Consider the following 26628-nt stretch of genomic DNA (forward strand, 5'->3'; position numbering starts at 1 on the left):
GTCTAGGATTCAGTTAGCCAAGGAAATGTGAGTCTGGATAGGGAGCTTCTGGAGCAGGTACTTTTGGGAAATACACAGGTGGAGCGCTCAAGGATGCTGGTCCATGAGGCCACATCACATTGGATCACCCTGCCAGTCATTCAGGAAGTTTATATTTGGGCACACTGCTTGCACAGTCAATGCTAGTTTCTCTTTCTTTACCCCCAAAGTTGTAAAAATAGCTGCCAAAATCACATTATGCACATAATTCACAGTTTTATTTCATAGCTGAAAATTCATTTATGAATCCTAGCCTTAAAGTAGCCCAAATCTACATTAAACACTATATATAACCAATATACTTATCCATTAATGCGATTAATGTAAACAATTAATTTTGATGGTTTCTACTATAACCAAATATCAAATACATAAATGAAGTAAATCATTAGCTTTGGAGGAATTTACAAGCCATGATTCAGATTTTAAGTTTTTTAAGACTTACAAAACTAAATAATCAACCCTTTAATATGTTTTATTCACTTAGTTAAGCAGAAAGTATTTCACAAATATTTTTGATATTTCCACCTTTTGCTCTATTTGCTTTGGGAAGTTCAGTGAGAATGTGGGCAAGTGGGCCTTGCGGACTTGATATGAGCTGTGGAGTGTTTCCCCTTAAATGGCAGTAGACTGTCTTCAGGTCTGACCCGCTCCTCCGTTGACACAGACGGGACATTTGCTATTGTAATGAATGAATTTCACAGCTGTGAAAAGTATGGAAGTACGCACTTTCCTCTCTGTTTGAATTCTATTGTTTATAGGTTCAGAGCAGTGTGGAGGATTCTTCATTTTTCTAAAAAATAGACAGTTTAAAAATTCTTTAATTTTTTAAAAGATTTGTTTATGTTATTTTATGTGTATGGGTGCTTTGCCTGCCTGCGTGCGCAGCACAGGGTGCCTGAACCCCTGAAAGGCCAGAAGGGGTGTCGTTTCCCTGGAAACTGGAGTTACAGCTGCTTATGAGCCACCATGAGGGTGCTGGGAACTGAACTGGGGGTCCTCTGAAAGGGCAACAGGTGCTCTTAACCACTGAGCCATCTCTTCCGCTCCAAAATTCTTTAATTTTAAACTATATACTATGATGTGATACAAACAAACTTCATGCTCACACTGTCCTTGTTCCTTTCAGACCCAGGAATCGTGTTTAGCCGGGCCCTCTTTATCCTTTCATTATCTGTTAATGACAATAAAACAAATATGTATTTTTTATTTCTCTTCCTTCCTTTACAGGACAGGCAAAGTTTAAAGATTTCCCCCCAGAGTCCTCTTCTTATTTTGACTTATTTTTCAGTTGGTAATTCTTTGCACAGAGAATTTATTAAATTATCTACACAGATACAAGACCTTCTTAAAGTTGTTGAAATTAATAATATGGTTTTTCATTTAAATTTATGTTTAACTGATACATAAAAGCAGCAACATCACTTATTAATGGGTGCCATCTGCTGCTTCAGTGTATCTAAATATTGTATGATGTTTACGCATCAAGATAAACATATCTATCTCCTCAAGCATTTATTACTTCTATGTGGTGAAACCCTTTCTTCTGGCTTTTGAAATACACATCTTGCTTGCAGCAGTACCGTAGAATTTATTTTCTGGAAACAGAGTCACAGTATGTGTCCCAGGCTGGCCTGCAACTCACCATCCTTCTCCCTTAGCCTCTGAGTGCTGGGGTTGCATGTGCCACCATGGCTACACACCAGAGCTTCTGAGTCCAACCCAACCCAACTCTTCTCCCTTCCCCACTTCTCCACCTGAGTGTAATGAGTGTTCTACTCCCAACTTCTATGAATTTAAAAAAAATATTTATTTATTTATTTATTTATTATGTATACAATATTCTGTCTGTGTGTATGCCTGAAAGCCAGAAGAGGGCACCAGACCTCATTACAGATGGTTGTGAGCCACCATGTGGTTGCTAGGAATTGAACTCAGGACCTTTGGAAGAGCAGGGAATGCTCTTAACCACTGAGCCGTCTCTCCAGCCCCCTATGAAATTTTTTTGAGGCAGAATCCCACTATGTAGTCCTGATTGGCTTGGCATTCCCTATGCTGGACTGGGACCCCGAGATCTGCCTGCCTCTGCTTCCCAACTGCTGAGGTTAAAGGTGTGTGCCACACCCGGCCCTTGAATTAGTTTTTATTTTTTTATTTTTCGAGACAGGGTTTCTCCGTAGCTTTTTGGTTCCTATCCTGGAACTAGCTCTTGTAGACCAGGCTGGCCTCGAACTCACAGAGATCCACCTGCTTCTGCCTCCCAAGTGCTGGGATTAAAGGCGTGCACCACCACCGTCCGGGGAATTAGCTTTTTATATTCCATGTGTGAGTGAACTCATGTGCTACTTATTTTCTTCCTGTGCCTGGCTTATTTCACTTGACACGATGAATTCCAGTTCTGTCTATTGTTGAGAATGGCATTCATTACATTTCATGGCTGAAAAGGATTTTAATTTGTGTATATAGCACAGCAACTTGTTTTAAAGTTACCATCTCCAGATAACAATCTTACAAGATCTCAGAATGACTGACTTGTTTTCTGAAACACAATGCTTGGTACAGGACATCTCTTGAGGTGACCAGAATATTCTGGAGTGTTATTCGCATTGCTGTATCTACCTGGTTTGATATGGTTCCTCCCTGTGCCGTGTTCCCAATTTTCAAATTAATTTCTCACATAAAATCACACTAGGAAGCTGTGAACTGACCTAAGAAATAGTTAAAAATGACTTATTAATACAGATTTGAAAACTTGTCTTTCCAAAGTCTTACGGGGTGTTGCAAAAGCCTGAGCTGTTTGAATTTACTGTGCTAAATCAAGGCTGATGCTAATGCCTGCCTCTAGTATGGTCATATGATTAGCTGGCTATGAAGCTGTGAGTTTTTGAGCTCCTTGAGCCCTTTCTGCCCCTCACTGCTCATATTTATCTCTGGTGATTATGAGGCTCTCTCCTATCCCTGCCACTAATTGCTTTGAGATCCACCTCAAAAGCACCCAAGATTATATGGTAGAAATGCAGTTAGTCTTGAATGGGGGTTTGCAGTGATGATAATGATAGTCTTACCAGGCTGGGCTTGTGGTCTGCACCATGCACTGTGCTGCGCTCCATGTAGATGTGGTTTATCTATTGTTTATGTCTAGCATAACTTCTTCAGAGGCAGTCAGCGTTCTGATACCACATTGTAAAAGGCAACAGAAACTCAGAGAAGGTGTTCTTCCAAAGCCACGCAACTACTAACTAGGGAGCTTGAATTTAAGCTTTTAGGACCCACCCAATGACTACTCTACATTTTCTGTGTCATGGGGAGCAATATGCAGCATTGATGCCCAAGCTTTGTTGACAACATCCTGGGGAATCTGGACCACTGAGTTTCTTTGGATTAATTTTTTTTTCAGTTTATTCATCTACTAAATACATTATTTTGTTTCTTAAACACTAAGATAAAACAATGGTGTGTGTTGACATGAGACTATGTTGAATAATTTTGGCAGTGTTACTTTACAATGGCTTTTTAAAAGTTAGCGTTAAATGTCCATTTTAATTGTTGATCTTGGTGGGTGCATTAGAGACACTGGTTTACTGCTTCACTCTGGAAAAGCTGCTTTCTGTCAGGTTTGTGAACAGCTTTGCTGTTTAGTTCACACAGAGGTCAGTAGTTCTAAAAATACACTTTTAATAGGTCATGCAATAGATGTTTTGTATGTGTTGTAGGGACTTGCCCTCAGTGGTTAAGATGAGCGGTTTTGTGCCCTCTTTGTGAGTGTGTGTGTGTGTGTGTGTGTGTGTGTGTGAGAGAGAGAGAGAGAGAGAGAGAGAGAGAGAGAGAGAGAGAGAGAGAGAGAGAGAGAGTCTGCATTGTCTGTGTGGGGAGGCGTATCTTGTTTGAAAGCCTGAGGCTTATAATCTTACAAATTAAACTCTTACATCCCTGTTTCGTAAAATGTCTATTATATATCATTGAATTTGACAGATGTTTTGGCTGTGCAACTTCAAAACATGGGCTTTGGGACAGAATTAAAAGAAAAAAAGGAGATCTGTGGCCATTTTGTTTGATTAAAAAAACACTGAGGCCATTGATTCCATTCAGGCTGGCGGCCTTTCCAGGTGACTTCAGCTCCTGTGTCAGCAAACCTAGTGCAGCGTCTCGCCTGCCCTGGGAGACTGCGTCTCTGCTCTGGGTCCCCTCTTAGCATGATGAAGTGTTAAGATCTGTTCATTTCAAAACAGACCATTTAAAAATGAAAAAGCCACATCGTTCAGCTCCCTGGACCGGGAGCCTTGGCGACCGGGTCTCTTCTCAGCTGTAGAAAATCTCCTAAAGCAAAATCACATGACCCACAAGAAAAGCTATTACTTCAGTTTGAGGTGGTTTATTCTGCTCCTTAGTACTGAAAACAGGGCATTAACTGGAAGAAGCTTGGCAGAGCTGTTTAGTCAAAAGTCCAAGTTCTAAATCCTGGCAGAGAACGTTCTTCTATAACTTTTTAAAGCCTGCTTTTGACTATAAACCTTCATTTTTACCAACAGAATTGAGATTAATACATCCACCGAGAGAAAGAAGGTATTTTAGATGAAGTTGTTAAAAATCCTTATGGTCATGTTACCTCATCATTACCCTCAATTGCAGCCACATGGAATTCGGGGTAAAAGTGGAACTGGGGGTGCCCTGACTATAGTTGGGACTTGGTGGCCTCATGACTAACATGGGAAACTGACCTGTTTCAGCTATGCTGGTCTGGGTATTCAAAAATTATTTTTCTAAATTGTGTGAGTCTGTGTAGGGGTATGCAGATGAGGCAAATGCCCATGGAAGCCAGAGGCATCAGATCTCGAGAGCTGGAGTTACAGGCAGCTATGCTCTGCCCAGTATGGACACAAGGAAACAAACTTGGGTCCTCTTCAAGAGCAGTATGTGCTCTTAAATACCGAGCCATCCCTCCAGTCCCAGGGCCACGGTTTGACGTACCCGTTCCGCGACTTTTTTTGTTAGGTTCAACCAAGGCACCAAAATCAAACAATGACAAAAGAGAACCTTCCTTAACTGAACAAGGAGAATTATACAACAAATCCCCAGCAAGGCTGCAAACTCCACCACGAGCAGAATGCAGTTTCTGGATGAGTTACAGTGACCAGTGACCCAGCCTCTATTTATAAAGAATTAAGCTCTAGCAATTTTGATCACTTAATAAGTTTTATACCTTTTCGCAACTGACATAATCTTCTCAATTGTCTTTTTATATGACACTAGCCTTGGATCAAGTGATAACTAAGAGGTTCTTTGTAAAAGACAGATGTTAGTTGCATCCGGGGCACTAGGTACACTGGGTAGGGCCACAAATGGTCGCATCTCGCTCACTCCTGGCTCATCCCTTGCTTTCAGCCTTTGCCTTGGTTCTCTAGCTGGACCTGGGCTGCCCTGTGCTGGCTATAGCTCACACTCCTTGTCTGTACCTCTTTCCTTGCCTTTCCTACCTACCCTCCCAGAGAAAATAGTCCCGCTTTTGCTTGGTCAGTTCCCCCTTGTAGTTACGTCTCTTCCACTCTGAAGTGTTCTCATTTCAAGCCTCTAGATGCTAGCCTCCCTGTCCCATTTCTTCTGCTGCTCGCTTGATCACAACAATTTCTTGCCGGGATGTGGAGACCTGTTTTTGCCCTTTTCACCTGGCCTCGGGTGTGGATCTGCTTTGGTCCTGGTCTTGTTGTCACTGACAATGGGAGCCTTCTTGCTCCATTCTGGAGAGCACTTCCTCTGCACCCGTTGCCAGCGGGAGGTGGAACCTTGCCCATTTTTGAAAGGCTCCGTGCTACAAGTGAACTTCAAGTTCCAGTTAGAGAAAGCAGAAACAAGACAGTCATGTTTTTACCCTTCTAAGCTAGTGATGATGATGATAATAATAATAATAAGCATTAATAGTGGAAGTAACTTCAGTACTGGCAATATCAGCAACAATACCCATAGAACTGTTCATTGCCCTGGTAGTTAAAAATTATTGCCACTTTTTGCAACCATGCAAGGTGATTTTTTTAAATACACACTGTATTATTTAAACCTTCAGACATCTCTATGAGATTACCAAGTTGTTATTTCTTAAGGTGACTTGATAAAACTGAGGCTGAAGCCATGAAGACACCCAACCACGAGAGACTCCACACTGGATGCCAGGAGTGCAGGGTTTCCCACTCTGCCGCTGCACATTATACAATACACTGATTAGCTTGTAGGGATGAGGCCTCTGACTTGAATGCCCCCAGCAGCCAGGGGAGAAGTGGAAGCCAGTGGGCAGGCAGTGCTGGCAAGACACCAGCCTGTGATGCTGGGAGCCTTCTTCTCAGGATGCCAACGGGGGGGGGTGGTATTGCAGAAAGAACACCTGTCCTGTCTAAAAAGGACCACTGCTGGCCAGCATCCAATCTTGTCAGGAAATAAAGTGTTTTGTTGTTGTTTGTTTTTTCGAACATAGATTTAAAAAGATGGAGCTTCAGATTTTATAGTTCTTTATTTCCTAATTATTAAACATTGACATTTAATGCAAATCCTTTAGAAGCCTAAACAAAACACTGTAATTATGTCTGGGGACTGAGTTTGGTTTGGCTCGTTAGCTGCTTGAAGTTAGGTCTTGCGGTGTTTTACTGTTTCAGTGAGTAGTAACATAGGTTGAGAGATGCCTTCTTTCCTACTCACCAGCAGTTGGACCATTCTGAGCCGCTCCATGACTTATTGCTTAGGCAAAGACTCTGGGCAAAGCCCATTTGATTATATATTGCTTAGAAACTAAAAGAAGTAACAGCAAAAACATTGCCTCTAAGTACCTCCTGTGTACCGTGCACCTTACAGGTACCTCTTTAGCTTAATCCCCTTAGCATCTGGTTAAACATGGAAGGGAAAGTGTTCTGAGTGGAGAACGGCAGCAAAGACTTGCCCAAGACACCTCCTCTGGTGTTGGGCAGCTCAGGCTTCATGTCCAGAGGTACATGGCTCTGAAGACTTCATCCGGGCATGGGGTAGGCTCCCTGTGCTCAGGGTGAGTTTTCGGTTTCAGTGGAGACGATTCCTCTAATCAAAATGATGTCTGTACACTACCAGAAATGCTTCTCTTTTACACGATCACCCTGCCTGAAATTCTAGCCTTGAGGGATTCCTTTGTGCTAGCAGTAAGGCTCCCGGGGAGGCTCCACTGCAAGCAGTCTTCATTCAGGAGTGGACGTGGTTGTTCAATCACCTCCTTCCAGAATCCATCTGAAAGCATGAGGACTTTTCTGGACAGTGGGAGACAGATCCTTCTGGGAATCGTGAATCATGGCTCAGCCATGGTGGCTGATAGGTGGAACACAGGCGTGCCCAAGCAGGTCTCTGTCTGCTGTTGGAGCAGGGAGCAGGCATGGAGCCTCTTAAAATGCTTTGCTTTTGAAGTTTTTATCCTATGGTAACTAATTTTGAAGGGAAGAACAAATGGCAGAGTTTTGTTGTTACAGTAGGAAAAGGGAGCGAGTTCTAGTCATCAGAATGTGACAGAAACAAGGTGGCCATGTTTACAGAGTGGAAATCCGTATGAGATGAGACACTTGCGAGAGAGCGGGATGGCTGCCTGACTCTCCAAGACACCCTGTGGGAACCTCAGGTCTTTCACATCTTTCTAAAATGATGAGGAATACGGGGTTTCTTGTGTTGTTGTCTTCTGCCAAGGAGAGGGAGAGGCTAGAAGGACTAGGTGATTCTTGGCAATGATTGTCGGACCTGGATGAAGCCTCGGTACTTGACTGCATTTTATTACACAGTTTTGGCCCCAAACATCCCCTGAATGTTTACTGTGCCAAGTCTGATAAAAATTTTCTCCTGCCTGTGTACAAAATGACTTTTGGCTCCCATACTTTTGGAGATTCCAGGGAGCTCAATTTTCCTCTCCTTTTATTTCACTTTGGAAATGCAGGATGAACAAGTTTGTTCTTTTGTTGCGGTTCAGATGCAACTTGGCATCATTAACTCAACCTTCCATTACTGAGGCCGTACCATTATCCACACAAGACCCTCATCAGATGTTACCTAGCTGCTGGAGCCACATGCTTAGATTTCCCAGCCACTAGAACCTGAGTTCAGTAAACCTCGATTCTTGATGAAGGACTCTGTCTGTGATATTCAGTTACGGCGGCAGAAAGACAAACCAAGTTATTGTACAGTTACTCCGTTCGTCTAAGCCACAGCCAGGCACTGGGGAAGGTTTGGACAGGTGAATTGCTCGATTCTTTGTGATGTACTTGGAGATAAGAACCATTTATTTAGTTACCAAGCAAGCGGGTAGAGAGCAGTGTCTTTTAACGTGACCTGTCCCTCAGTGACGCCTCTTTAAAACCCTGTCCACTTCTGTGATCTGCTTTCTCATCATTTCATTCGTTTATCGTTGGCTGTGCCTTTCATGAATTGAAGCCATCTGTGTTCTTGGTATCAACACATTTCTGTCAAGCCTCTTTTTATCCATTTTCTTCTGTTTTTATCTAAGGCTGCCCACTTGACCCCCCTGGCCTGCAGTCACGTGGGATTGCTGCGCTATTCTAAACACCATCACGTGGTTGTGCTTCCTGGATCTGAGTGTTCTTTTCCCCAGATCTTCCCTCCCCAGACTGGGCAATTCAAGACTCACCTTACAAGGCACCTGCCTCTTCCGTTTCCAGCTTGGCCTTCGACCAAATGCAAAATTAGGCTGTTGACCCGGGGACACCAATGGCACATTGTGTATCTCTTGAGAGTCATGACCCCTGGCTCATGTTCTTCCTTGTGGAACAATCCAGGCACTGTTAGCTCTTCTGTTTATCTCAGATCCGCAGCGGTCTAAATCCGTTTCTCTACTCTTTAGTGAGTGAGTCATCCTGGCGCTCTCCTCATAGTTTCCCTATCCTTCAGACTTCCTTCGGCACAATTGCTCACACGCAGCAGTTTACGAAACATTGTAGCTACCTTTATCTGCTTTTAAGAGGATTTACAGGTGGTGTTAACTTATTTAGAAACTGAAACTACCTCCACCAGGTGGAGAGGTGCCCGGAGTGCATCTGAACAAAGACTCCCTGGATCTTAACTAAGGCCTGTGATGTGCCAGGAGAGCTAAGGAAAGGTGGGGACAAGTTCCTGTTCTTGCCCGCGGCTTCATTACCACCTTGCGGTGTGTGGCTGTGTGTAACCACACGCAGGGAACTGCCATAAGACCCCTCTGAAGACAAACTACAGTAACAACTACAGTGATGTTGTATGAGAGATTTAAAATTACCAAATGCATTGGAAATGTAGATTATACTGACTGCTGCTCCCTCAGAACAGTGTTTTAAGAGTTAAAACGCTCTGAGATAGCAGTGAAAATAATACAGAAGTAGTTTGTGGACATTGTGATGTAATACGCCAACGCTTGTCTTGTTGAGGCTATGTAATATGATGCTGGGTAGCCCTGGCAGGAAGCGAGAGATCCCGAGTCGGCTGCAGGGGACATGGGGCCTGTGCTTCATTCAGCACCAGCACAAGGACTGGGCCAGGTCATCCTCGGATTGGATGAGTGAGGAAACCAGTGGACAGCCACAGGAGGAAGGGGGATGCAGACCCCTGCTGGAGTGACCTCACACTATGGGTGAGAAACCAGTACCAGAGCCAGTGAGTCAGCCGCAGGAAGTGGAGTTTTGGCTGCAATGGCAGACAAATGATGGCCCTGCTTCGTCAATGTGTGTGATGTAATCACTTGAGTCTTGTGGGGAAAGAATGCGAAACCATCCTTCGTTTCTTTTCCCCCCGAAACTGCATCCTGATCTTCTAATCCTCATCCAGGTCTCATGGGCTTCATACCTCTAGTTTTGTCTCTGTTGCCTGGAAACCTTACCTGGGCCCTATAGTACCTGACAACAGCTTTATTGACATGCATGCCCTGTAAGGCCATATTGAATGTAGTTAACATAGCATCTTTTGAGTTCATGCCATGACAACTGCATCAAGAAATTTCACTATTAACCCATTGTTGTGGCGCACGCCTTTAATCCCAGCACTGGGGAGGCAGAGGCAGGTGGAGCTCTGTGAGTTCGAGGACAGCCCTGTTTACATAGTGAGTTTCAGGATAGCTGGGGCTTTAAACCTCACAAAAAAATTCATGCTCAATCTTAGTTATCTTATTTAATGATCTTTGGAAGTTCTAGGTTCCTAGTAGAGGGAATCTTGGCTCATTAAGTGCTGAAATGAGCAATGTGGGGTAACAATGAACTTTCATAAATAAACAATAAATAAACAAAGAACTCACTCTGTTTTTCCAGAGCGAACCCATTTAGGTAAATAGTGCTGTAGAATAAAGCCTCATTACTTCAGTGGTGAATGTTTAATTCATCTATGTCATTGTGATTAAATGTTCTCTAGGATTTTATAGTAGTTAAAACTGACCTAATATATTTTAAGACTAAGAATATAGACATTTTACAAATAATATTGATCTTTTAATTAAAGTTCATGATAAACAGACTATTCTTTTTAAACACAAACATTTTTATTATATTTGTTAGCGAAGAGCAGAACAGTCATCAGTAACAAGGGAGAAGCTGCCATTCATGCCCCCTGAAGGCAGGGGATGTGACCCTTGTGTCCCCTTCAGCAGCTCACGGAGCACCAGCAGGTAATAAGAAGCCAATAAATCGTCGGCAAGTGACACCAGTCACATTTTACACTGCTGCTTGCCCAGAAAAGAAGTCTTGAATAATGGCCATTACCTGAGCAATAGCTTTCAGTTTGTGATGTGGGAAACCTCAGTGCTATACGGAGATGCTGAAGGGTTCTGCAAACAGTAAATTGCTTTCTGCCACATCTTTCCCATTGCCTGGGTGTGTTTGTAAGGACTCCTAGTTACAGCGCAGTCTAGGTTGGGCAAAATAAAAATGCATTGATTGAAGACTACCAAGTAGGTAGGGAAGATGAGAAGGAGAAAAGGAAGGGCAAGGAGGAAGGGGGAGGAAGAGGAAGAGGAGAAACAGCAGCAGCCACTGCTGCCACTGTCACCAAAGAAAGGGCAGGATCCTAGGTCTCAGCATATGGTACCTCCCCCTAAGGTCCCCAACCCCATCTGGGAGAGCGACTGTATGTTCACAGGAGGTCAGTGTTGGGGGGATGCGTGCTTATGAAGCTGTGAAGGGTTAGCTCTTAGAATAGATCCCTGTGGACTAGCTTCAAGTTTTCTTGGTTCTTGACTATAAAATCTTTTATTTATGGTAGTTTCACTGTTAAAGGGATCTGAAACCTGTTTTACTTCATGACTTTGCAGCCCACCGCTCTCCTGACCCCACAGAGTTTTCCCCATCTGGCCCTCCTCAGCGCCATTGCCTCTATTCCGAACTTGGGCTCCCTGCCCAGCTTTCCCCTATTAACTCTCCCCCGAGGCTCAGTTGGCTCTGAGATTTCCTGGTCAGTGTGTTTGACAGACCTTTGGGGCCTCTATGTGAGTTTCAATGAATACTCCCTGCTGATAGAATCCCCTTTCAACTTTGTGTCTGGGAGAAACTGCTTTATACAAGTAAGTTTCAAGGCCATTAAGTCAGAGACATTTTAAAATCTACTTTTAAAAGGCTTTCATTTAAGGACAAGCAGCAGTTGCTTGATGTCTCTTGTCCTCCAAGCAGTATGTGACTATGGTAGATGTTCTTAAATTAACTTCTTTCATAGAGCAAACACCTTCAATCATCAGATACCTTGGATGTTCTCGGATACAAGAGCTAAAAAGTGATGTTGAGCAGCAAGAGCACTCAGGAGTGTTGAAGCATGGAATGTTGGGTATGGTTCTTCCTTCCTTTCTTCCCTTCTCTTTGTGCAGTCAGTTAAGGCTTCTAGACCCCCAGCTGCAAAAGTGACCCCAGTCAGGCCAGACAGTAACATTGTGTTTCTGTGACCACAAGAGGTGCTATCTCAATGCTCCTGATTCCAGCTTCAGTACTAAATAAGAACACAAGAGAAATGTTCCAGAGATAGTATTTGTATTATGCACCCAACACACACATTGAGATAGTCTTTTTCTTTTCTTTCTTTTCTTTTTTATTTTTAGTTATAAACTGATCGGCTTATTAGCTCAGGCTTCTTATTAACTAATTCTTATAACTTATATTAGCCCATAATTCTTGTCTATGTTTGCTTTGTGGCTTGGTACCTTTTTCAGCATGGCAATCACATCTTACTTGTTCTGTGTCTGGACCACGACTCCAGAATACAGAATCCTCTTCCCAGGATTCTTCTGTTCTCATTGCCCCACCTCTACTTCCTACCTGGTCACCCTGCCTATACTTCCTGCCTGGTTACTGGCCAATCAGCATTTTATTAAAACAAGTACAGGAAACAAATGTTTACAGGGTAAAACCATTGTCTCACAGCACTTTCACCCCCTCCTTTTCTTAAAGATCAAGAACTCTGAATCTAATCTCCTTTGTTTAGCTTTTCTCCTGACCATTATCCATAAAAATTTGTAACCAACATTGTAAACAAAGGAAAATATTTATAGTCCAGTTTTTGGGAATGTGGTTGTAAATTTTCAGGCTACTTCCTGCTGAATAGGGGACCTAAAGAAAATTTAGAATTATGATCAACTCATGACTGGAGTATCCTGTGAGGCTTGATCATCTCAGCCAGCAGTCTTGAATCTGTTCTGAATGTAGCACTCAGACATCTGAGCCAACTGCTCCTATCAGAGATTTCTCAGGGGGTCTTCCTTGATCAAACCTTATTTTTCTTAGCCCAGAATAAATCTATAGCCTCTCATTTTCTGTGGAAACAAAAGCAAAACCTCTTCTCCAAAGTAACATATCTTTTGACTTCAATTTTAAAGTCAAGGCATTTACAAAATGTTTGTGTTTTATTAATCCAGCAGCATTTATATTCAAATGTCTTTTAGCAGCTTTTGCTCCTTCCTCAGCTGTCAAGCAATTCAAAGACAATATAATACTATACAGTATCCAGACTCTCTGTGTATTTCCCATTTTACATAGCTTTATTTTAAACTCTATTTCTTTTATTTATTTATTTTTTTGGTTTTTTGAGACAGTTTCTCTGTGTGTCTTTGTCCTGGAATTCACTCTGTAGACCAGGTTGTTTTTGAACTCACAGAGATCAGCCTGCCTCTGCCTCTCAAGTGTTGGGATTAAAGGTGTGTGCCACTACACCTTGAATTCACAGAGGTCTGCCTGACTCTGTCAAGACAGTCTTTGTTTTATTTTAGGCTTCCCTAAACTCCTGTGCTCAGATAATTCCTCTGCTGTAAATAGCATCCTGAGGCATCTTGAACAATCAGGACTATAAGGACAATCACTTGCAACAAGGTTGAGAGTATAATTTGAATCTTGAGAAAATTATTACAAATAAAGCCAGAGGTCAGGACAAATTCTAGTCAGACATCAGTGGAAATATGGGGACAGGCTGTGGCCTTTGTTGTTGTTCTTCAAGACAGGTTTTCTGTATAGCCCTGGCTATCCTGGAACTTGCTCTATAGACCAAGCTGGTCCAGAATTCATAAAGAACTTTTTGCCTCTGTCTCCCAAGTGCTGGAATTAAAGGAATGGGCCATTACTGCCTGGCCAGGCCTATGTGTGGTCTTAATGAGAGTTCTTCACATAGATCTATGGTAAGATTATTTTAAAATGAAGAAAAATTAAGTTTAGTTTTTTAAAGACATGGATAAGTGCTTTTGAAAGAGTTATGGTTTGACTTTGTTTATATGGAAAGGGCATAGGTTGGAGATTAAAGTTTATTTGAGATCAGATAAATTAACTTTACTAAAGTCTTCTTATGCCCTACAGTATATTAGTAGGATTTTCTATTATCATGTCTTTTAAAATATTCTAGGTCTCTCTTCTTTTAAATATTGAAAGTTTTGGCAGAAATAAAACTCATTAAAGAGCTATTTATTCTTTATGTTTCTTCAGGTTGTAGAGGGGATAAAAAACACAATGCATTTTTTTTTTCACATAGTAGAGACCAATATATCCTAGGAGACTTTCATGTTTACCCTATGAGAATTTAAATATATATTTAGTTTGAAGACATGTGAGAAATATCATAGAAATAATCTTATAAAGTTTTGTTTGCATTTTTAATTACCTGGATTATGTACATCTGAGTGTGAGCACACAAATAAATCTGGCCGTCTCTTTAGACCCTTGAAATACTTGACTCCACATCTAGAATTTTCATGCCAATTTTTATACCTATGAATTGTGGTATCATTAGCAACCAGTGATTCCCTAAGTGGTATGTCTACATTTTACCAATCAGTGGACTGTAGTTCAGGATGTAATTCTAATGCAATCTTTCACTGAAAGTTACTTTTGGTCATGGTGTTTTATGATAGCAATTGAAACCAAATTAATATACTAACTTTGTTTCCTGCTTGGGCTGAATAATGGCAGAATTGGAGAAGCAATATTGTTTATGATAACAGTAACTCTGAGTGTACATGGTACCCAGATCTCATTTTCTAAATCTATTCCCTAAAGAACCCAAACATCTGGGAAAATTATTCAGTTCAAGACCATGACCAGAAAAGCCCAAGATGAGTCTGGAAAGTTACATTGTTCCAAGAAGCAAGGAAGCAATCAAGGAAGATATCAAGTAATCATGAGTGCCCAGAACCATCTATATATTTTCATATTGCTGATATAGTTGTGATTCAAATTAACTATCCAACTTTGATTATGACTAGCAAGAACTACAACAAGAATGTAGAAGATTGTTGAGATAGAGATGGGTGAAAAGTAAAGGTGCTTGAAGGTAGAGACCAACTGAATTTTACTGTGACAATGGGGTCAACTATGTGGAAGGAGGAGGAGCATGTGTGTGGCAATCCAGAGAAAGAAATGGACAATTTAGTATCTTGAGGGATTGTGTTACTTTTCTGTTGCTATGGTAGAACATCATGATTAAAGGTCACTTAAGGGAGAAAAAGTTGATTTTGGCTTATTGTTCCAGAGGGGGAAGGGTCCATGGTGGTGGGAAGCCTGCAAGCAGGTAGCATGGCAGCACAAGTAGGAAGCTGAGAAAGCACATCTATAACATTTAGCATGAAGCAGAAAGAGAAGTGAGGCTGTGAAATCTCAAAGCCTGTCCCTCGTGATCTACGCTTCCTTCAGCGAGGACAAACCTCCTAAACATCTCTAAACAGCACCACCACCTGGAGATCACGTCTTCAAACGTATGACCCTGTGGAGGACATTCTCAGCTAAACCACATTTCACTCCCTGCCTCCCAGAGATCCATGGCCATCTCTCAATGCAAAATGGATTTAGTCCAATTTCAAATGTTCTCATAACCTTTCTCAATCTCAACACTGTTTAAAGTCCTAAGTCTTCCGAGACTCAAGACAATCTCTTAAAGTGAGCCCTGTAAAATCAAAAACAAAGTACATATTCCCAACATACAATGGCACAGAATATATCTTTCCATTCCCCAGATGGGAATAAGGGCATAGCGAGGACCTATTGGGTCAAAGTAAGACTGAAATCCGCTAGGGCAAATCTCAAATCCTGTAGTTCCTTGTCTGATGTTGAAGGGCTTCCATGGCTCCATCCCTCCCTCCCTCCCCACTTTGCTGCCTGCCACATATTTCTCTATCTCTTTTAGGGCTGCCTTCAATCCCTTTATGCAGCGCTTCTTGGCAGATGTCTCACAGCTCTGGCATCTCCAACATCTTGGGGTCTCCTGTGCAACTCTGCTTTTACTTTGATAGTGTCGTACAATTGCCTCCAGGGCTTCCTGCCTTCATTCACAAACTCCTGTGACACACATGGCCTGGTGCCAGTGACTTCCTGAAAGAGCCAAGGAAGAGTCCATGACCCTTCACTCTTGCATCCTTTGTGTCTCTAAAATTCAGCCCCTTTAATTGCATTTATAACAGTCTTTTTATTTGGTGCTTTCTAGGACCAGAAACCTCCTGAGGTGTTCTTTCCCAAGGTGGAAGTTTAGCTGCGTGAGGTCTTGTCCTGAAGGCACTCTTTTCATTGTTTAATTACATAGCAAGAGGTGTCTCCTTAACTACATCAATTTCTGAGACAATTACAGCCTTACTTTCTACATGAGCCTTGGCTACAACCTTAAGCTTTCTAGTGTTCTTTTCCTATCCAAATGATACGTTTTGTGTTTCTTTCTGTGCCCCTTGCTCTTTCATTTTCATTGTTGACCTGTATAAAGGAAATCAGTTATGATCACGCTACAGACTTAATGCTATACTATCTTGAAATTTTGTCTTCCAGAGAAATTAGTCTATTTGTTTTCTTTTAGCTTCAGGCAAGTTCTAAAGGACAAGGACTGAAGGTAGCCAGATTCTTTAATACGGTCGCATAGGAATGACTTCTAGCCCATCACTCTCAGCACTACTGTTTTCTAGATTCCTATTTTAAAAGGCAATGCTCAAAAGCCCTGTTTATGGCATTCAACTGTCTTTAGCCCAAAGCTACAGAGTTTTCCCACATTGTCGGTGGACCATGTTGGGTGCCATCTGTTGGACACCATGGTCTACAAATCAACATGCTCAGGTTCTTCATTGCCTGCTCCCAGGCACCAACTTCTCTCTTACTTTTATGTTGCTGGAATAAAACACCATGACCAAGACAACTTAAGGAGAAGAGGGTTTATTTTAACCCACAGTTCTGGAGGGTGAGAGTCCATCACGGTGTGATAGGTGGGCATGGTAGCAAGCAGCGGGCATGAGAAAGAAGCTGTAAGATCACATCTTCAATCACGAGCCCAAAGCAGAGAGAACAAACAGGACGTGGAGCGAGACTGAAATCTACAAGCCCACCTCCGTTTATGAGCTTCCTCCAGCAAGGCCGCACTCCTAAATCGTGCTAAACAATGCTACTATCTGGGGAGCAGGTGATCAGATAAAGGAGCCCAGGAGGGGCATGTTTCAATCACACAACCACAGGAACAGGGCATTAGCATTTGTTAAGAATTGTGGCAGAAGTAGCCTGAGATAGAAGAAAACAAGCTTGGGTACCAGGATCTATGAAGAAATAGAGTTTCAAGCATCTCTTTGTGGGTTGTAGGGGTCGTGAGAAAATTCCTAAACCTGATCTTCTGCATGGTTAATTTGCCTTCATGATATAAGTGGTGACAAACCTGAAGATGATCAAGAAGCATTTGTGTTTCTCATGGATTTCTCTCTTTCATCCTTTTTTCGTTCTTTCTTCAATAAAACAAATATACTAGGTACAAAAAAAATCACCGATGTGATGACAAAAGTGAAGGTAGTAAAAACCTATTTTTGGCTGGTGAGTTGGCTCAGTGAGTAAAGCATTTGCCAGCAAGCCTGATGACCCAAGTTCAAGGCCTGGAACCCAGAGGGTAAAAGGAGAGAACCAGCTCTCACAGGTTATCCTCTCAGTATTATATGTGTTCTGTGACATACATGCTCCACCCCATGTACATACAAATTAAATAAATGAAACAAAACCCCAAACTGATGGAGGAAGGTCATTGGCTAATAAAGGAACTGCCTTGGCCCATGTTATTGGTTAGGACATAGGTAGGTGGAGTAAACAGAACAGAATGCCGGGAGGAAGAGGAAGTGAGCTCAGACTCGACAGCTCTCCTCTCGGGAGCAGACGCCTCAGCAGAGACGCCATGCCCCGATCCCGGGCAGATACATGCAATGAAGCTCTGACCTAGAATCTTCCCGGTAAGACTGGTGCTCACAGATTATTAGAGATGGGTTGATTGGGATATCAGAATTAGCCAGTAAGGGCTAGAGCTAAGGGCCAAGCAGTGATTAAAAGAATACAGTGTCTGTGTAATTATTTCGGGGCATAAGCTAGCCGAGCAGGCGGCTGGGGTGTTGGGGACGCAGCCCCGCCGCCCATATTACTACACCAAACATTAAGTTTAACCATTTCTAAGTGTGAATATATAAATGAGTTGTTTAAGGCCCCCCCCCCCCCCGCCCAAGTGTTAGTTTTCTCACCTAATAAGTGGGTCTAATTGTAGCTGTCATATGGTGTGATATGCACTCTTAATGGACCCTTGAGGTTCTCTTCTGCTTCTGCCTACTCCACCACAGTGTATATATTTTATGCCACATGAACACTTCTATTGTAGTTAAAGACAGACAAAAGCAACCCTCTGAGATCTTGGCTGAGCATACTTTCACCAGTTTTGTGTAAATGGGACAATAGATTTAGAGTGCAGAGCCAGCCGTTAGTCCCTCAGGGTCTTTGGAAGATGCTGCAGTCAGGAGGGAAGGAGACAATGCAAGGCCTTCCTTTCCACGATGCCCTTGTTTGGCAGATGGGCAGTGCCAGGCAGGTGGTGATGGGTCATGCTCCTTTTCTCTTCAAGTGACCCGATCTTGCCAAAGGACACTTGGCACTCCAGGAAGGATGCGGTACTCTCTAAAGAAATGCCAGAAGGCTTGTTTGACCTGTAGAAGCGTGAAGAGGTAAAAATTCTCTTCAGGTACCATAGATGCTTGACTAAGGTGTTGCCCCAAAAGAGATAAAGAAGGTTATTATTCAGTGAGCATTTGGCCAGACTGACAGGACAGACAGACAGACAGACCGATTCAGAAACCCCTCACCTCACTTGCAGCACGAGTCTGTCTCTCTCATTAGATGTTTTCAGGCTTTGTACTTTTATGAATTTTTTTCAGGTTTCTGGATAGTCTATTGAATACTTATGCCATACTATTGAATCAATCCCTAAAAGGAAGTTATTAGTTTAAAAGGTGTTTATTAGCCAGATGTAGTGGCTCACTACTGCCGTCCCAACACTTGGGAGGCTAAGACAGGAGGATAGCTGAGAGTTTCGGGCCAACTCAAACTAAAAATGAGAAAAAGGGTATTTATTATACTTTGCACTAGAGTTAATATCCTGGTTCTTTTGTGTGTACCTCTGATCATAACATTAGTATGATTTCCTAGAAATGGAAGCATTGGACTTTCATTATACAACACCCAGCTAACTTCCAGAGGGTTCCACCAATGTGTATTTTTCTGTCTGGTGTTACCTGAGTGTCATTTCACCTATTTTTGTCATTACCATGATATAGCTATTTAAAACATTTGAGTTTTCATATAATAAACAATAATATTAACTAATGTATTTATGTTTACAATGCCAGACACTGTTCTAGCTAGCACTTTCTGTATATGAAAGAGGCAGAATTTTAAGAGGACCTCCCACAGAAAACCTACCCCCAGTACACACCCCATGTAACTCTCGGGAGTGTGACTATGTCACACTTTGTCCTGTGGTACTGCTATCTTATGTTACCAAAGAGACCTTGGAGATGCAATTAAGGTTTTTGATAGTTGGCAATTAAGATAAAATGGTTCTGACTTATCACAAGAACAGTTTCCTTGTTCCTGAGTTGGTCCTGGCTTATAATAAGCAAGTACATGAGAGTGTCCATCTTAACACCTCAGGTAATTGCAGCTGATGTGGGCGTGGATAGTTTTGCACGTAGGTCTTTGCTCAAGAGCAGTCTGGTTGCAACTTTGGTTTCAGCCGAACCATGTTCCAAGTGAAGAGCTCAGCTGAGCAATGCCAGGCTTTAGAACTGCAACACCATGAGCTAAGACAGGGACACTGATTTTTACAAACCCTGGGGGACAGAAACCAGGTACAAGGAGATTCAGTGACCAAATCGGAGGTAATTTGAGCATCAAAATAAATATAGTAGTGCATCAGGCCCCCAGACCTTAGTAGGCCTCCAGATCTTAGCACAGTTGACACCATGATAGAAGTATCAACTCACCACGGACAGTACCACCTGCCAAACAAACAAAGAAAAGATTTAATCTATCTAAGTCCATAGTTCTGGAAAAGTCTCTAAATACTAACCTTGATTTTTGACTATGTAGTTCTGCTTCTAGCTAACTGTGCTTGCTTTGAAGTACGTCAACCCAGGGTATGGTTTCTGCAATTAAAAGCTCACCCTCAGAAAGGTTTGGGTGTACACTTGGATCCCAAACATCCAATGTAGTTAGCCGCTGGCTAGTTAGTAAAGACTTTCTATTGGCTTAACCCCATATCCAAGTAGGCCGTTCTGGTGGAACCCCAGTAGCTGATGATAACCTATCGGATAGAGTAAATCTGGGTAAACAAATACATAAATTATGTATCCAGTGGGTAAACCTTATTCATTTCAAACTTAGCTCTCACAAAGCACTAATTGCGGGCGAAAAGAGCAACTGTGCGGTGGGATCTTTGACAGAGACTGCTTTAATTAAATGTTGGAAGTGACACTAGGGGCAAGTGTGGACCAGACTGCAGGATGAAGAGCACAGCCTCTTGTCCTGACCTACTGTGCATCTAATCACCAGGAAACACCAGACGAACCCAGCCTAAAGGACAACCCACTGGGAAAACTGGCATGTAGTCTACAATGTGTCGCAATCACCAGTGTCAAAGGCAGGCGGCACAGCAAGACTGACTGGAGGAAGTTAAAGGGACACAGCAACTACACGCAGGGCTTGCTCCTGAGCGGGGGCTCTTGCTGTGAAGGGCATTGCTGGAACAATTGGCAAAACTCAAGTGCCCGTGGACGATGAGTTGATAGCAATGTTATCAATGTTAGATCTTGCCAAGGGCCGTCTAGTGGCTGCATGGGAGATGGTTTTGTTTGTAGGATGATTCTCTCAAGAGTGTAGGAGTGGTGGGTAATAAGGGCAGCAACTTCCATGAGATCGAAGTCTCCCTCAGAAAATAGACTTCGCTGATGGTTTCAAAATATAGAAGTTAGTTTAAAATAAAACCTTTTTAAAAGAATGTGTTATAGAGCAAAAATCTATTGTATTTGCATTGATTTTTTTGGTGGCATTTTCATGTGTAGCTTTGTAGTCATTTACATAGTATGTATATATATATTTACACATGCATAGTAATATGCATGTGGTATTTGGGTTCTCTAGAGGAACAGAACTTACAGAATGAATGTTTATTAGATTGCCTTTACAGGCTGTTTTTCAGCTATTCCAAGAATTGCTGTCTACCAATGGAAGGTTCAAGAATCCAGTAATTGTTCAGTCCATCAGGCTGATTTTCTCAGCTGATTTTTAGTGTACACTGGAATCCCAGAGAAGCAGGCTCTTATGCCAGTGAAAGAATGGATATGTGATTGAGAGCAAGCAGCCAAAAAACAAAACAAAACAAAAAAAACCCCAAAAAACCCAGCTTCCTTGTAGACCGGGTTGGCCTTGAACCGATAGAGAGCTGCCTGCCTTTGACTCCCAAGTGCTGGGATTAAAGGCATATGCCACCACCAGGTGGCCCTAGGATGATTTAATTGAGAAAAAATTCCTCACAGGTATATCCAGACCCTTGAGTTTTAGTTAATTCCAGATGTAGTCAACTTAGTCAAGAATAGCCAACACAAGTCTACCGTTTGTCAACTTGACACACAATCATATCTCCTTATGTCATGCTTAATTTTTAAATGGAAACAATATCCAGGTCATAATTACACCTAACATGATGTATTTATCTCATGTACAATCACAAACATATTATATATTTAATGAGGTCACAGTTATGCTAAACATGATATAACTATCCCTCATACAACCACAAATGCACGATAAATTTTAGAATAGGTAGCAATGTCCCTGGATGGTTATTCTTTTAGTATCTCAAACTTAAATATGATAGTCAATGATATTCTCTTAATTGATGTTATATTACATGATAAAGAAATCAAGGAAAGACAACACAAATGTCTGTACGAAAACATTCTTAATTTATGGTTGGCTCTATTGAATCACATGACTAAAATTAAATCAACCATGAATCATGATGTTAGAGCCAACATGAACTCTATAGTTGACTAGGCCTGGTGTTAGTTATTTCTGTTCTGTGGTGGCATCAGGGCTTGTTGTAATCAGATGAAGGGGGAAAGAAGACCTGCCAGGAACACAGAAAATACCGAGGAAGTCACTATAGGTGTTCTGATTTTTCACCTAGGCAGCATTTGGGTAGTGATTTTTGCTCATTAAAATCTTTAACAATTGTCCCTTGAAAACTTCCTAAAAGTAGAATTATTAGCCATGGTGATAACTTACTGAAAACTATGTTACAGGGTTGTTATTTTGAAGCATGTGTGCGTTCAATAATTTCTCTCTCTCTTCCCCGTCACTCTCTTATAAGCGACAGAGACAGCCAAGAAGCGGCAGATCCAAGGACATACTGCAGTCACAAAATGCATCTTGGTGGTGGGAGGGTTTTGATGAGTATCCCCTCTGGCCAGTTAAGGAAGGGAACCTGGCGGCTCTCTTTCACTGGGAGCAGCTGGGCCAGTTTTCTGACATAGGCTGGCAGCCCCTGTCTCTGAGCCCAGTGGAGCTTGGTAAGGCTTGTGCTTCTGCTTGGCCTTCACCCTCCCAGTGGGTGCTTTCAGTTTGAAACTCCCCCAAGAGGCTGTACAGATGCCTCAGTGTGAGCAGCAGGTGCTGGCCTGGGATCTGCATCTCACTCTTTCCAAGGCTCTTAGGAGGGCAGAATGAATCAGAAGACATGTTTTCAAGTATGACGTGGATAACACCACTATATCCTTTAATAGGCCAATAGCAGAAGGTGTGACCCTGATGTGGGTTTCCCCTCTCTATGCTGTGAATATTATTGGTTAATAAAGGAACTGCTTTGGGTCTATAGCAGAGCTGTAGGGGAACAGAGCTAGCTGGGGAGGGGGGGAACTGAACACAGTGCTGGGAGAGAGAAGTTAGAGAGAAGCCATGTAGCCCTGCCAGAGTCTGACAGAATTTTACCCAGTAAGTTACTGCCACGTGGCAATACACAGATTAATGGAGATGGGTTAAATTAATATGTAAGAGTTAGCCAAAAAGAAGCTAGAGCTAATAGACCAAGGAGTGATTTAAATAATATGGTTTCTGGGTGCTTATTTTGGGGCTGAGTGGCTGGGAACCAACAAGTTGCTCTCTGTTTACTACATGACCCAGATTAAAAGAAGATCTTTCCGACCTCCCTACACCCGCTCCACCGAAAATTGGGCCCGTGGTTGTCCACCGCCTGACATCTGCAAGCTGCATGCCCATGAGTGCTCACTTGGAATTTGCAATCAGCGATAGCAGCAATGACTTCAAAATGGAGAACTAATGAATCTTGGTATTCTCACCCAGTATATGCAAGATATTGGCAACATTATCATCATGCAATGGTTTGGATGCGAACCCACCAGAATGTCTACAGGAAGTCCAGGAATTCCTGTCTCGCTTCCCCGTGGTTCTACCCTCAAGGAGTTCTTCCCCGGAACTCTGTTGATTACGAGGCTGGGCATCCTTGGAACTATCAAGGTCAACACGTGGTCTGGCAGGAGCCTCCTTACAGTGTTTCCCATCTCCAAAGCTCTGGGCAGCCTCTATATGATAGCAGTAGAATCCAGGCAACCACAAGAGAAGATGAAGCCCCATATGAAGAGGAAGCAATGGAGTCGGATTCAGATAATGAAATAGAATGTGACCTGAGCAATATGGAAATCACGGAGGAGCTCCGCCAGTACTTTGCAGAGACTGAGAGGCACAGAGAAGAGCGGCGGCGACAGCAGCAACTAGAAGCCGAGCGCCTGGACGACTATGTAAATGCCGACCATGGGCTGTACTACAACCACCAAAGGTCCACAGAGCCTCCCTTAGAGAAGCCTGGGGAGCGGCGTCAAGCCGAGATGAAGCGCTTGTATGGGGACAGTGCTCCCAAGATCCTGGCCATGGAGGCTGCTGTGCAGATGAGCTTTGACAAGTGCTGTGACAAAAAGCAGCCAAAATACTGGCCTGTCATTCCTCTGAAGTTCTGAGTCGTGGGCACAGGGACCTTGGGGAAAGCATCCTGAACACAGTTCCCCGCCTCCCTCCTCTGGATGTCTTCTCTTCATTTCTCCTGGACATTTTTCAGAGAAAGAGGCCTGTATACCAACACAGTGGATACGATCTGTCAGCCACTTAGAATTCTGTCAGCAGGAGGTACACTGTTGCCAACACAAGAAATGTTCCCTTTACATAAAGTGATAATCGTATATATTATACTTATTATACTGGCTCTTGATTAACTCCCTAATAGAGTTCAGTTCATGGACATTTTTGCCTAGAGATACAATGGTTTGCATTTGTAATTTCCTTCTTTAAGCCTTCCTGGTTGTCACAAAAGCCTTAAGCCACATGTCATTCTTTTTTTTTTTTTGAGATTAGTTCTCATATAACCCAAGTTAGCCTCAAACTCTTAAATCCTCCTCCTTCTGCATCCCAACTGCTAGCTTACAGAGGTGCACCCCATTGTGGGCTCTAATCCACATGTTCTCACTGACTGTAACCCCTTGGATCCCTCTGAAAATGATACAAGAGTACAGTAAGGAAAATGCCACTTGTTATTCAGCGAGGTGTCAGCCTACATGCTCTCTAAAAGGCCTGAGAGCAATGCTCTGGGCTTGGCAGGCCATGTCCTCTGTCTCCTAACTGCCTAACCCTGACTTTACAGCGTCAAAACAGCCATGGATACTGAGTAAACAAATGGACTTGACTGTGTTCCAATAAAACTTTATTTGTAAAATACAAAAAAAAAAGATCTTTCCACCTCAAAAGATCTGGATTAAAGGTATACCTTCCTACTTTAAAAGTGGGTTGCTGGAGCACACCTTTAATTCTAGTTCTTGGGAGTCAGGGACAGGTGGGTCCATAAAATCAAGGCCAGTCTGGTCTACAGAGCAAGTTAAGGACAGTCAGTGCTACACAGAGAAACTCTGCCTCAAAACATGGATGTGTGTTTGTGTCCCACTTTGAATGAGTTATGTAAGAAAAGTGTGTGTGTGTGTGTGTGTGTGTGTGTGTGTACGTACATCTGTGCTGGTGCCTGTGTTTGTATGCATTCACCTGTGTGTGCACATCTGGAGACCAGAGATCTACATGAGGTGTCCTGCATCTCTCCACCATCATTTTTTGGGACAGGGTATTTCAGTGAAATGTTTATCACTGTTTGGGCTAGGATGTCTAGCCAGAAAAGCTCCCAGGGGATCCACCTGTCTGATTCCTCCAGCCCTGTGGTTACAAGCATACACTGCCATGGCCGGCTTCTACATAGACCCAGGGCCCTCATACCCTTGTCCTTGCTTGTTAAGCACTTTATGTCTCCCCCCGCCTAGATATTTTTATACACTTTTATTAAGCAAGAATATTCTTATTTTGTACTTTGCTTTAGAATGTTGTATTTATGCATAAGCTATATGTCATCCTTTAAACTTGCTATAATATTAACATGTTATGGTGTCTTTTTGAGTATGAAACATGCTGTGCCATTAGAGTGTGAAGATTTGGTTTTAAAAGTCACTGAGCACCTTTCAGCAAGTTTGTTGATTCTGTCATGTTATTATATCAAATAAACCTCAGATGGCAGCTGTGAGTGAGATCTGGTGGCAGTTAATTTAATCCTGTTCTTGGAAGAAGAGTTGTGTGTGCCGTTTACACACCTTGTGTCTTCTCACATTTCCCTTTGGACAGGACCAGGAGTATCATTTTCTAAATCCAAATAGTATTTGGGATGCTAAGATTGATTGATTTTTATTCCTCGCTCTTCCTCAAATCCCCAGTCACTAACGATTCAAGTGAACCTGTGACTGCCTCACCTTGTTCCACCGCTGCCGATAATGAGTCCATCGCACACCCTCACTGCTTTTGGTTTGGGGTGGTGAGCCTGCAGAGCTGATGGCCGGTGAGGGTGTGTTCTTCACTTTGAGAGGCATCCCATAGTGATGCTAACAGAAATCACATCTCTTTGGTCTCCCCTCTTGGGAGGCTAATTTCAATGAAGAGAAAGGAGTCTTTGCCACTTCCTATAAGGTCCCTCCAACTAACGTAATCCCTTTTGAGCTGATGTCAGCATTCAGACCATGGCATCGAGGTCATCTTTAAGGGACTATTGAGTTTGCTTGCTTGTGTTTTATGATGATGATGTGTACACATTTCCACTGAATATATGTAGGACTAGAATGGCAAGGCAAAAATAGCTGAACAATTTTCCTGGAGAAAATACACGGATTTACGCCCCTACTAGCCACGTAAGTGTTCTGTTCTTCTGCTCTTCCTCTGTCACCCAGCATTTTGTGTTCTGTTTTAGCTTCCATAGCATGCTGATGGTGCTATCATATTGTAACTTAAATTGGATTTCCTTAACGAGTGAAGAAAATGTCTTTTAGTATGAGAAGGTGTCTTTTTGTTGTGAACTGTCTGTTCAGGTTTTCTGCTCCGTTTTTTTTTTTAATGGCTTGTCAGCTTTTATCTTATTAATTTATATGTGCTTTTGAAATATGTTTCTGGACCCACACATTTATGAGGAAAATGCTTGGACAGCAAATGCATTTCCATAATGTTTATGTTGCCAGTTGCCTTTTCATCTCCTTACAGAAGTTCTTACTTTAATATTGCCCAGCTTCTTACCTTTCCACTTTGGATTAGCATTTGGTAAAGAAATCTCTTGAACTCCAGTGTCCTGGAATTTCTTTTTTGGGCGGGGGGGGGGGGGGAGAAACTTCATCTCATGTTTCTCAGGCTGGCCTCAAATTCACTGAAGATGGCCTTGAATTTTGAATTTCTGGTCCTCCTGCCTCCCCCA

At 42.5% G+C, this 26628-nt stretch overlaps 1 protein-coding gene and 1 pseudogene across 5 annotated transcripts in view; both read left to right on the plus strand.

The window, feature by feature from the left end:
• The window catches only part of LOC142857248 (gem-associated protein 8 pseudogene), a 65890-nt pseudogene extending 40469 nt beyond the window's left edge, over window positions 1–25421 (plus strand).
• Window positions 1–26628, plus strand: part of Ccdc148 (coiled-coil domain containing 148) — a 250222-nt gene that overhangs the window by 40473 nt on the left and 183121 nt on the right. The gene's annotated exons all lie outside the window — the stretch shown is intronic.

The sequence above is a fragment of the Microtus pennsylvanicus genome, chromosome 9 (assembly GCF_037038515.1).
Source record: "Microtus pennsylvanicus isolate mMicPen1 chromosome 9, mMicPen1.hap1, whole genome shotgun sequence".
In the NCBI taxonomy this organism is placed as follows: domain Eukaryota; kingdom Metazoa; phylum Chordata; class Mammalia; order Rodentia; family Cricetidae; genus Microtus; species Microtus pennsylvanicus.